This window comes from Entelurus aequoreus, linkage group LG14, assembly GCF_033978785.1.
Source record: "Entelurus aequoreus isolate RoL-2023_Sb linkage group LG14, RoL_Eaeq_v1.1, whole genome shotgun sequence".
NCBI classification, from domain to species: domain Eukaryota; kingdom Metazoa; phylum Chordata; class Actinopteri; order Syngnathiformes; family Syngnathidae; genus Entelurus; species Entelurus aequoreus.
The window spans coordinates 40,904,666-40,917,165 of NC_084744.1; the positions used below are offsets into that span (position 1 = coordinate 40,904,666).

General features: G+C 45.4%; 1 pseudogene; it reads left to right on the forward strand.

Annotated features, from left to right (window-relative positions):
• Positions 1-12,500, forward strand: part of LOC133664898 (rap guanine nucleotide exchange factor 4-like) — a 134,154-nt pseudogene that overhangs the window by 120,102 nt on the left and 1,552 nt on the right.

The window sequence follows — 12,500 nt, forward strand, 5'->3', positions numbered from 1 at the left end:
TTACCCAAAGTGTACCGTATTTCCGCACTATTGTTAAGTCTTGGCGTAAATGAGGACTCAGATGCAGAGGAGTGACAATTGACTCAGACCTTTATTTAAATAATTCCTTGCTATCTCTAGGACAGAGTGATTAAAGAAAGTGGCTACAAAATCTATCTAAGATATATTCAAGCACCTATAGGGTATTAGCATAGGACATAAGGCAATAAACAGAAAATCACTCCATAAGGAGGAACAGGCAATAGCCAAAAAGTTCTATGAGTCGAATACACAAAAAAACCAACAATCTATAATAATCTACAAAAAGGAAATTCTCTCATGCTAAAAAATTGAGACGCTATAAACAGAAAGTATGTATAAAGTATTTGAGAAGCCTGAAAACTAAAAGCGCTCCAGAAGGAGGGAAAAAAAAGGAAGACAAGGCACTATGAAAATTGATACAAAAGACTTGACCAAAAAAACTTAGCAAAAGAAAATCACTCTCTCAGAGGGAACAAAGGAATCAATAAACAAAGCGAGACAATACTTATCAAACTTGGTTGATGGCTGTGAACAAGGCTGTGGACAAGGCTGGAGGTACGTAGCGAGACGATACACTCTGGCAACAAGACAGGGGAAGACGAGGACTATATACACATGAGGGAGGGTGACACAGGTGGGCACAATCAGGCAATCAGGAGAGACATCAGACCAGTGACACAGGAGGAAGGGCAAGTGGCTTGAAACGAGAGGAGGATTAGAATTTTCAAAATAAAACAGGAAATGTGCCAGACAACCCCAAAACAGGACTTCCCTCACCACGGTGTGACAGTACCCCCCCCCCTCTATGGCCGACTCCGGACGGCCCAGACTGTTCGGGGTGGTCTCTGTAGAAGTCCCTGATGAGAGTGGGGTCGACAATGTGGCGGGAAGGAACCCACTGTCTCTCTTCAGGTCCGTATCCTTCCCAATCCACCAGGAATTGTCTGCCCCGACCCCGGTTGCGCACTGCCAACAAACGTTTAACTTTGTATACTGGTCCACCTTCAATTACTTCGGGTGTTGGAGGGGACGTGGTGGCTGGGACCATGGTGCTTTCTTTGGCTGGTTTGACCTGACTGACGTGGAAGGTGGGATGGACGCGGAGGGATCGGGGCAGACGAAGCCGAACCGCTGCAGGTCCGACGAGCTTGGTAATTGGGAATGGACCTACAAAGCGTGGTGCCAGTTTCCTTGATGTGACCTTGAGATGTAAGTTCTTGGCTGAAAGCCAGACTCTCTGACCGGGTTCGTACGCAGGCGCAGGTCGTCTCTTGCGGTCTGCCGCTCTCTTCATCCGATCTTGTTGTCTGGTCAATACTTGACGGGCGGCTGCCCAAATGCGGCGACAACGTCGGACCATGGCATGGGCGGAGGGGACCGACACTTCTGCGTCATTCTCTGGAAAGAGAGGGGGCTGGTACCCTAAGGCACAATGAAAGGGAGAGAGGCCGGTGGCTGATGTAGGCAGCGAATTGTGCGCATACTCTACCCAGACCAGGTGTTTGCTCCATGTGGAGGGGTTCTGGCAGACCAAGCACCGGAGGCCGGTTTCCAGCTGCTGGTTAAGTCGTTCGGTCTGGCCGTTGGCTTCTGGATGATATCCTGATGTCAGGCTGGCCTTGGCTCCAATGAGTCGGCAGAACTCCCCCCAGAACCGTGATACAAACTGTGGTCCCCGGTCTGAAACAATGTCTTTGGGAAATCCATGAACTCGGAATACATTAGTCATCATAGTCTCTGCCGTCTCTTTGGCGGATGGTAATTTAGGCATAGCAATGAATCTGACCATTTTGGAGAATCTGTCGACCACGGTGAGGACGGTGGTGTTACCTTGTGAGACCGGGAGGCCTGTAACGAAGTCCATCGAGATGTCTGACCACGGTCTGGAGGGAATGGGGAGCGGCTGGAGAAGTCCCATGCGAGACCTGGAAGACATTTTGTTCCTGGCACAGACCGAACAGGCCTCTACGTACTCCCGGACCTCCGTCTCCATGGCTGGCCACCAGAACCGCCGGGAGATCACAAACATGGTTCTTTTAACTCCCGGATGGCACGAAAGCCGCGAGGTGTGAGCCCAATGAATCACCCGGGGACGCAGCTCAGTGGGGACAAACAATCGATTAACAGGACATCCCCTAGGTGGCGGGCCACACCGTTAGCTTGCTTTACCTCTGTTTCTATTGGCCAAGTTACCGCTCCTACCACACAGTTCAGTGGAAGGATAGTCTCAGGTTGCTTGGCCTCAAGCTCGGGGTCGAATAATCGTGACAAGGCGTCTGGCTTGACGTTGCGGGACCCCGGCCTGTAGGAGAGCGAGAAGGAAAAGCGATTTAAAAAAAGCGCCCACCTGGCCTGGCGAGAGTTGAGTCTCTTAGCCTTCTTTATGTATTCCAGGTTCTTGTGATCTGTCCAGACGATGAACGGGTGTTCGGCCCCCTCGAGCCAATGCCTCCATTCCTCCAAGGCGAGCTTCACTGCCAGCAACTCACGATTGCCGACATCATAGTTTTTTTCAGCTTTGGACAGCCGCCGCGACAGAAAGGCACATGGATGCATCTTGCCGTCCTGTTGAGAACGTTGAGACAGGACCGCTCCCACTCCTTCATTAGAAGCGTCCACCTCCACGACGAACTGGCGCTGCGGGTCCGGAATGGTGAGGATGGGCGCTGAGGTGAAGCGGAGTTTGAGTGTCTGGAATGCCCTCTCTGCTTCCGGAGACCAGTGGAACCGCACCTGGGGAGAGGTAAGAGCATGGAGAGGAGCAGCTATTGCGCTGAAGCTTCTGACAAACCGCCTGTAAAAGTTAGCAAAACCCAAGAATTGCTGAACCTTCTTGCGGTTGTCAGGTGTAGGCCAATCGGCCACAGCGCTAACTTTAGCCGGATCCATCTGCACTCTTCCAGGAGCTACAATGAAGCCCAGGAAGGAGACAGTGTCGGCATGAAAAACATTCTTTTCAGCTTTAACATACAAGTCATTGTCCAAAAGTCTCTTTAAAACCTGTGTTACGTGGACTTGGTGAGTGTCACTGTCAGGAGAATAAATCAATATATCGTCAAGGTAGACGTACACAAAATGGTCCAGGAAGTCTCTTAGAACTTCATTGATCATTGCTTGGAACACGGCGGGGGCATTGGTGAGTCCGAAGGGCATGACCCTGTATTCATAGTGGCCGCTGGGTGTGTTGAATCCAGTCTTCCACTCGTCTCCCTCTTTAATTCGGACCAGATGGTAAGCGTTGCGTAGATCCAGTTTGGTGAATATTTTGGCCTGTTGGAGTTGGTCGAAGACAGAGGATATGAGGGGAAGAGGGTAACGGTTCTTAATAGTAATGTCATTGAGTGGGCTGTAATCAATGCAGGGTCTTAACGACCCGTCTTTCTTCTTCACAAAGAAGAACCCTGCTCCTGCTGGCGATGACGACGGGCGGATCAAGCCAGCTTTCAGTGATGCAGAGATGTATTCATTCATGGCTGCCCTTTCTGGACCAGAGACAGAGTACAGGCGCCCCTTGGGAATAGTGGCCCCGGGCAGTAAATCAATGGCACAGTCGTAGGAACGGTGGGGTGGAAGTGACAGAGCCTTAGTCTTGCTGAAAACTTGTCGTAGGTGGTGGTAACAGGAGGGAACAGAATTCAGGTCTGGAAATTCTGAGTCTGTGGCAGGATTGGCAGAAAAAAGATTAATTTCCTTGACATTTTTCTTTTGGACAGTAGAAAAACTACATTTCTGGGTACATTCCCTTCCCCATACACTGATCTTCCCTGTTTTCCAGTCAACACGAGGGTTATGCTGGTACAGCCATGGATACCCCAAAATTAGCGAATGAGAGGGAGAAATAATCAGGTATGGACAAATTTGTTCCTGATGGCCGTCTATGTTCATTTGGAAAGGTTCACTGATGTGTGTGATGGTGAAAAGCTCCTTACCATTTAGAGAACTGGCCCTAATGGGTTTAGCTAGTGGTTCTGACTTGAGTCCTAGTCTCCTAGCTAAACCCCAGTCCATCAGACTCTCATCTGCCCCAGAGTCTATTAGCGCCTCTAGAATTGTGGTCGTGTGATGAGTTATCGTGATCTTGGTAAGAATACGTGGCATCTGAGGAACAGCCGGAACGTGACTCACCGCCTGGGGTCCCTTGGTTGGACACGAAACGACAAGATGGCCACCCTCTCCACAGTAGAAACATCTTCCCTCCATCAGCCGCTTGCGTCGCTCCTCTGGGGTCAGTCGGGCTCTCCCCAGCTGCATGGGTTCCTCCTCCTGATTTGTGCGTAGGTGAGGAAGTAGCTCCGGAGGTGGGCGCCGAGTCGTCGACCAGCTAGGTGCGAAAGGACGGGTGGTTCTCCCTGCAGCTTCCGATCCTCCTCCTCGCTGTCGTTTGAGCTGGGCTAGTCTGTTGTCCGTCCTGATAGCGAGCGCGATGAGGGCATCTAGGTTATCGGGTAGGTCCAGGGGAATGAGGAGGTCCTGTATGGAAGCTCCGAGCCCCTTAAGAAAAACATCATAGAGCGCCATGTCGTCCCACCCACTTTCAGCTGCCAGCGTGCGGAAGCGGATGGCGTAGTCGCACACGGAGCCGCTGCCCTGCTTTATGCTGCTTAGCTCTTGTGCCTTTTCTCTGCTGGAGGACACCGGGTCAAAAGTTCTTGTTAGAGCAGCTTGAAAGTCTTTAAATGAGTGGCAGAGTGACGAGTTCCGCCCCCATTCGGCAGAAGCCCACGCCTTGGCTCTATCCGTAAGATGGGAAATCATGAAAGCAATCTTGGAGCGGTCAGTGGGAAATGCATGGGGCATCAGTTCATAATGAATAGCACAGTCAATCAAAAAGGTCTTGCACAAACCGGGAGCGCCAGCGTATGGCGCCGGAGGAGCCAGCTTGCATCCGGCTCCGGGAGGAGGTGAAGACAGGGTGGGAGCAGCGGGTGGCGTGGGGGGCTGGGACGCCGGAATCGGTCGAGCAAACTGCTCAAGTAGTCCTTGTAGCTGGGAGGACAGGTGACCCATGTTTGCTGCCATCGCCGTCTGAAACTCCTCCTGTCGGGCGAGCCGGGATTCCTGGGTGTGCAGGATTTCCGTCAGTTGTTTAGCCTCTGCTGAGTCCATACTGGCCAGAGTATACTGTTAAGTCTTGGCGTAAATGAGGACTCAGATGCAGAGGAGTGACAATTGACTCAGACCTTTATTTAAATAATTCCTTGCTATCTCTAGGACAGAGTGATTAAAGAAAGTGGCTACAAAATCTATCTAAGATATATTCAAGCACCTATAGGGTATTAGCATAGGACATAAGGCAATAAACAGAAAATCACTCCATAAGGAGGAACAGGCAATAGCCAAAAAGTTCTATGAGTCGAATACACAAAAAAAACAACAATCTATAATAATCTACAAAAAGGAAATTCTCTCATGCTAAAAAATTGAGACGCTATAAACAGAAAGTATGTATAAAGTATTTGAGAAGCCTGAAAACTAAAAGCGCTCCAGAAGGAGGGGAAAAAAAGGAAGACAAGGCACTATGAAAATTGATACAAAAGACTTGACCAAAAAAACTTAGCAAAAGAAAATCACTCTCTCAGAGGGAACAAAGGAATCAATAAACAAAGCGAGACAATACTTATCAAACTTGGTTGATGGCTGTGAACAAGGCTGTGGACAAGGCTGGAGGTACGTAGCGAGACGATATACTCTGGCAACAAGACAGGGGAAGACGAGGACTATATACACATGAGGGAGGGTGACACAGGTGGGCACAATCAGGCAATCAGGAGAGACATCAGACCAGTGACACAGGAGGAAGGGCAAGTGGCCTGAAACGAGAGGAGGATTAGAATTTTCAAAATAAAACAGGAAATGTGCCAGACAACCCCAAAACAGGACTTCCCTCACCACGGTGTGACAACTATAAAGCGCACCGGATTATAAGGCGCACCTTCAATGAATGGCCTATTTTAAAACTTTCTTCATATATAAGGCGCACCGCATTATAAGGCGCATAGAATAGACGCTACAGTAGAGGCTGAGGTTACGTTATGCATCCTGTAGTTGCGAGACCTGTTGTGGCTCAATATTGGTCCATTTATAAGGCGCACCGGATTATAAGTCGCACTGTCCGTTTTTGAGAAAATTTGAGGTTTTTAGGTGCGCCTTATAGTGCGGAAAATACAGTACATGAAAATAAATAAAGGGGGATTTACAATATTAACTATGAACAATAAAACACTGAATATTAACAAGATATGAACATCTTTTACTTCTCAGACCAGCTCCTCAATAGTTGTGTATCTTTTACAATCAAGCAAAACACAACAACAATGTAACAAACAGCAAAATATGAATGCAAAGTGTAATAAACACCTACAATATGATATATTATCACTTTTATGCAGAACTTTGTTGTAAAAAATCTGATTCTGCATCTGTTCCTGACACATGTGTTTGGGGCTAGCTGCTCTGAAAACAAGCCCCGCCCACTCTTCTTTGTTCATGGTCTGAGCTGCTGTGACCTAGATTACGCTAATAACTCCTAGAACACTCAAAAGTGCAGATTTCAACCATTGCAATACTTTCTATAGTTCAAGATTTACGCTCATTTAAAAACATCACTGCACATCATAATGGCAAATACACTTTTGATGTTGAAGGTCTAAAAAAATTATGTAGAACGTCCTGCGGGCCGGATTGGGGCTGCATGTGACCCGCGGGCCCTATTTTGCCCAGGTCTGTTATACATGCATGGATTAGCTCATACGTGCCAAGATCCACGACACTGTTACAGGATTGCGGTAAATCCAAGCTATTTCCCAAGGTTATTTTCAGAGTTCACCCACGAATAGCAAATAAACACAAGTAATTGAGACGCCCCCAAAAATGTAAATTTTTGAAATTACCAACTTTCCTGTTGGCTTGAAGTTGACTTTTTCCCCCAATTTTGGATCAACATTTGCAATAAAAGTGACTTTTTAAATTTATTTGATTACATATAGCTCCTGCGATGAGGTGGCGACTTGTCCGGGGTGTACCCCGCCTTCCGCTCGAATGCAGCTGGGATAGGCTCCAGCACCCCCGCGACAACGTAAGGGACAAGCGGTAGGAAACGGATGGATGGAATGGATATATATATATATATATATATATATATATATATATATATATATATATATATATATATATATATATATATATATAGCTCCTGAACCCTCCTCGCCGCTCTTCAATTGCCATTGTTCTCTCATGACGAAGAAAGCTAAAAAAAACAACTGCATAGAAGCTTAATCCAGGTTTAAGCCTTATATACAGTCTACCCCAGGGCAGCTGTGGCTACGAAAGTAGCTTACCACCACCAGGTGTGAATGATTGATGGGTTCAGAAAAACATGTAAAGCGACTTTGGGTACTTAGAAAGGCGCTATATAAATCCCAGGTATTATTATTATTATTATTATTATTATAATATAGGCCTCAGACACTTAAAGGCCTACTGAAACCCACTACTACCGACCACGCAGTCTGATAGTTTATATATCAATGATGAAATCTTAACATTGCAACACATGCCAATACGGCCGGGTTAACTTATAAAGTGCAATTTTAAATTTCCCGCTAAACTTCCGGTTGAAAACGTCTTTGGATGATGACGTATGCGCGTGACGTAACCAGTGAAACAGAAGTATCGGTACCCCATTGAATCCAATACAAAATAGCTCTGTTTTCATCTCATAATTCCACAGTATTCTGGACATCTGTGTTGGTGAGTCTTTTGCAATTTGTTTAATGAACAATGAAGACTGCAAAGAAGAAAGTTGTAGGTGGGATCGGTGTATTAGCGGCGGACTACAGCAACACAACCAGGAAGACTTTGACTCGGATAGCAGACGCGCTAGCCGACGCTAGCCACCGACCACACGGATGATCGTGGGGAATTCCTTCGTCCTTCCGTCGATCGCTGGAACGCAGGTGAGCACGGGTGTTGATGAGCAGATGAGGGCTGGCTGGCGTAGGTGGAGCGCTAATGTTTTTATCATAGCTCTGTGAGGTCCCGTTACTAAGTTAGCTTCAATGGCGTCGTTGGCAACAGCATTTTTAAGCTTCGCCAAGCTGGAAAGCATTAACCGTGTATTTACATGTTCATGGTTTAATAGTATTGTTGATCTTCTGTCTATCCTTCCAGTCAGGGATTTATTTATTTTGTTTCTATATGCAGTTAAGCACGATGCTATCACGTTAGCTCCATAGCTAAAGTGTTTCGTCGATGTATTGTCGTGAAGATAAAAGTCACTGTGAATGTCCATTTCGCGTTCTCGACTCTCATTTTCAAGAGGATATAGTATCCGAGGTGGTTTAAAATACAAATCCGTGATCCACAATAGAAAAAGGAGAGAGTGTGGAATCCAATGAGCCAGCTTGTACCTACGTTACGGTCAGAGCGAAAAAAGATATGTCTTGCACTGCATTCTAGTCCGTCACTCTAACGTTCCTCATCCACGAATCTTTCATCCTCGCTCAAATTAATGGGGTAATCGTCGCTTTCTCGGTCCGAATCGCTCTAGCTGCATTGAAAACAATAGGAAAATATGAGGAGGCGATCAACTGACTACGTCACGCTATTTCCGGTAGGGGCAAGGCTTTTTTTTAATCAGAGACCAAAAGTTGCGAACTTTATCGTCGTTGTTCTATACTAAATCCTTTCAGCAAAAATATGGCAATATCGTGAAATGATCAAGTATGACACATAGAATGGATCTGCTATCCCCGTTTAAATAAAAACATTTCATTTCAGTATGCCTTTGATTAAACACATTTTAAATAGTAAAATGTGTACGTACTTACCACTAATAAATGTTAATAAAAGATGATCGATAGAGCAAATGCTAGTGATGTCATAATCTGTTGCCCGGATCATGTTTTGTTTAGTTATAGACTACCTTAGTTCTGTTTCAGCACCCCTGGGTTTTGTTTTCTTGGTTGCCATGGGTGCTGATTATTTTCACCTGCCTCTGATTAGTGTTCGGGACGCTCACCTGCTCCCGGGCACTTAAGTTAAAGTTAAAGTACCACTGATAGTCCTACACACTTGGTGTGGTGAAATTACTCTGCATTTGACCCATCCCCTTGTTCCACCCTTTTTGAGGTGAGGGGAGCAGTGAGCGGCAGCGGTGGCTCCGCTCACAAATCACTTTGGAGATTTCAATCAATCAATCAATCAATGTTTATTTATATAGCCCTAAATCACAAGTGTCTCAAAGGGCTGTACAAGCCACAACGACATCCTCGGTACAGAGCCCACATACGGGCAAGGAAAAACTCACCCCAGTGGGACGTCGGTGAATGACTATGAGAAACCTTGGAGAGGACCGCATATGTGGGTAACCCCCCCCCTCTAGGGGAGACCGAAAGCAACGGATGTCGAGTGGGTCTGACATAACATTGTGAAATAGGATTTAACCGCCAATTCCAACCCTTGATGCTGAGTGGAGGCAATGGTTCTCATTTTTATAGTCTTTGGTATGGGGTTTGAACTCACAACCTACCGATCTCAGGGCGAACACTCTACCCACTAAGCCACTAATCAGAGAGCTATTTATTCCTGCTTTTCGCCACACTCAGTCTGGCTGTCTTGGTTGCTCATGCAACAAGTTACGTGGGTATACTCTTTGATTCCTGGTTCAATGCTAAGTTTTCCCGTTAGCTATTTCCTTAGCTTCCCGTGCAATCGGCAAACTTTTCTGTATTTTTGTATTTTGCCTGTCTTATGAAAAATAAATCATTTTCCTACCTGCACGCTGATTCCGGAGTTCCGTCTGCATCTTGGGGACACGATCCGCGCATCGGCAACACTAAATGGTCCCTAGTGTGTGAATGTTGGCCCTGTGATGAGGTGGTGACTTGTCCAGGGTGTACCCCGCCTTCCGCCCGAGTGCAGCTGAGATAGGCTCCAGTCCCCCTGCTAGCCCAAGAGCGACAAGCAGTAAAAAAAAAAATAGATGGATGCATGGGGACGAATGTGGATGTCAAACACGGCATGCCACTTCTCTGACTTCTTGTAGTACAAGCTGTCACTTGTCATCTGAAAGAAACGCCTCCTGATAAGCCCAGTTTGGCGCTCTGTTGTCATATGTTTAGTTAGTTGGTTCAGTTTATTATTTTCTTCGGTCAGTGGTCAACAAATTAAACAAACAGTTTTACGTAAACAAACAGTTGTACATTCATAAATTGACAATGTTACAGACCGAAAGGGTTTGGGCTGAAGTTGAGCACTTATTTGGCCTAACCCTATAAACAACGTCAAATACAAGATGAGCTTCCTAAAAATAGGACATTTCCTATACACAACATATTATAAATACACCTTGTATACAACATAAACACTGTTCAATTATAGACACAGTAAAGACATGTGAAATATCCCTGTACACATGTTGGTTAAACATTTGTACCAATAATGTCAAAACGTGGACCTTAGGGTGTTGTGTTTTCTCGGAAGGCAAAGGAAAGTTGGCGCGGGCAAGGCGTGAGGGTAAGGACATCTTTTAATTATTACTATAAAAAAGGAACAAAAGGCGCGCACAAGGCGGAAGTACAATAACTTGGCTAATGAAACAAAAACTTGCACAAAGGCAGAAACTATGAACATGAAGCAAAACATCACTAACTGTGGCATTAATAACAAAAACTTACTTGGCATGGAACTATGGAAGCAGAAGTCATCAGAGGTAAACAGGGGTCACAGAGTTAATGTCGCCAGGCCGCCCAACAGAAAATGAAAAGCTTAAATAACACAGACATGATTAACAACAGGTGCGTGAGTGCAAATGAATCAGGTGGGTGACATGAGGACAGGTGAAAATTAATGGGTTGTCATGGAAACAAAACAGGGAGTGAAAAAACAGGAACTGACAAAATCCAAAAAAGCACATGGCCAAACAAGACATGATCACACAGACATGACAAATAATATACTATATACCAGTGTTTTTCAATCTTTTTTGAGCCAAGGCACATTTTTTTCATTAAAAAAATGCTGAGGCACACCACCAGCAAAAAACTATAAAAAAATGAAACTCAGTAGCCGATATTGACAATAAAACGTTCTCGCAATTGTTGCATATGAATTCAAACCATAACCAAGCATGCATCACTATAGCTCTTGTCTCAAAGTAGGTGTACTGTCACCACCTGTCACATCACGCCGCGACTTATTTGAGTTTTTTGCTGTTTTCCTGTGTGTAGTGTTTTAGTTCTTGTCTTGCGCTCCTATTTTGGTGGCTTTTCCTGTTTTGTTGGTATTTTCCTGTAGCAGTTTCATGTCTTCTTTGAACGCTATTCCCCGCACCTGCTTTGTTTTAGCAGTCAAGACTATTTAAGTTGTTTTTATCCTTCTTTATGGGGACATTGTTGATTGTCATGTCATGTACGGGATGTACTTTGTGGACGCCGTCTGCTCCACACTCTGTAAGTCTTTGCTGTCGTCCAGCATTCTGTTTTTGTTTACTTTGTAGCCAGTTCAGTTTTAGTTTTGTTTTGCATAGCCTTCCCTAAGCTTCAATTCCTTATCTGAGCGGCACTCGCCTTTTGTTTACTTTTGGTTTAAGTGTTAGACACTTTTTACCTGCACACTGCCCCCCGCATATTGTGATCACGACAAACCCTGTTTCCGACATCTACAAAGCAATTAGCTACCTGCTGCCACCTACTGATATGGAAGAGTATTACACGGTTACTCTGCCAAGCTCTAGACAGCACCGACACTCAACAACAACACATCATTTGCAGATTATAATTACTGGTTTGCAAAAAATATTTTCAACCCAATTAGGTGAAATTACATAACTACCACGGCACACCAGACAATATCTCATGGTACACTAGTGTGCCGCGGCACAATGGTTGAAAAACACTGCTATATACAAACACTTATACTTCCATTATTATTTATATCCCTCATTTAGTTTTGTAATTAAAATTGATCATAGGATTAACTACTGTGTTCATTCAAGAGTGATATATTTTTCCAAGACATTGGTTTTAAATGTGTGAATGGAACTAGAACATTTGAAGGCATCATCCAAGCTGTTCCACAGATGAACCCCCCCTGACAGAAACACATCTACTTTTTAAGCTCCTTCTTAGGTTTGCTTTCTGGAAGACAGCTGAAACTCTGAGGTCATAAGTTAAAGTACCAATGATTGTCACACACAAACTAGGTGTGGTGAAATTTGTCCTCTGCATTTGACCCATCCCCTTGTTCACCCCTTGAGGTGAGGGGAGCAGTGAGCAGCAGCGGTGGCCGCGCCCAGGAATCATTTTTGGTAATGTAACCCCCAATTCCAACCCTTGATGCTGAATGCCAAGCAGGGAGGTAATGGCTCCCATTCTTATAGTCTTTGGTATGACTCGGCCGGAGTTTGGTAGCAATAGAAAAAAATATGCAAAACAGACGCCTTGTCTCTGCTCTGTCACACAACACTGATAAAGTCGGCT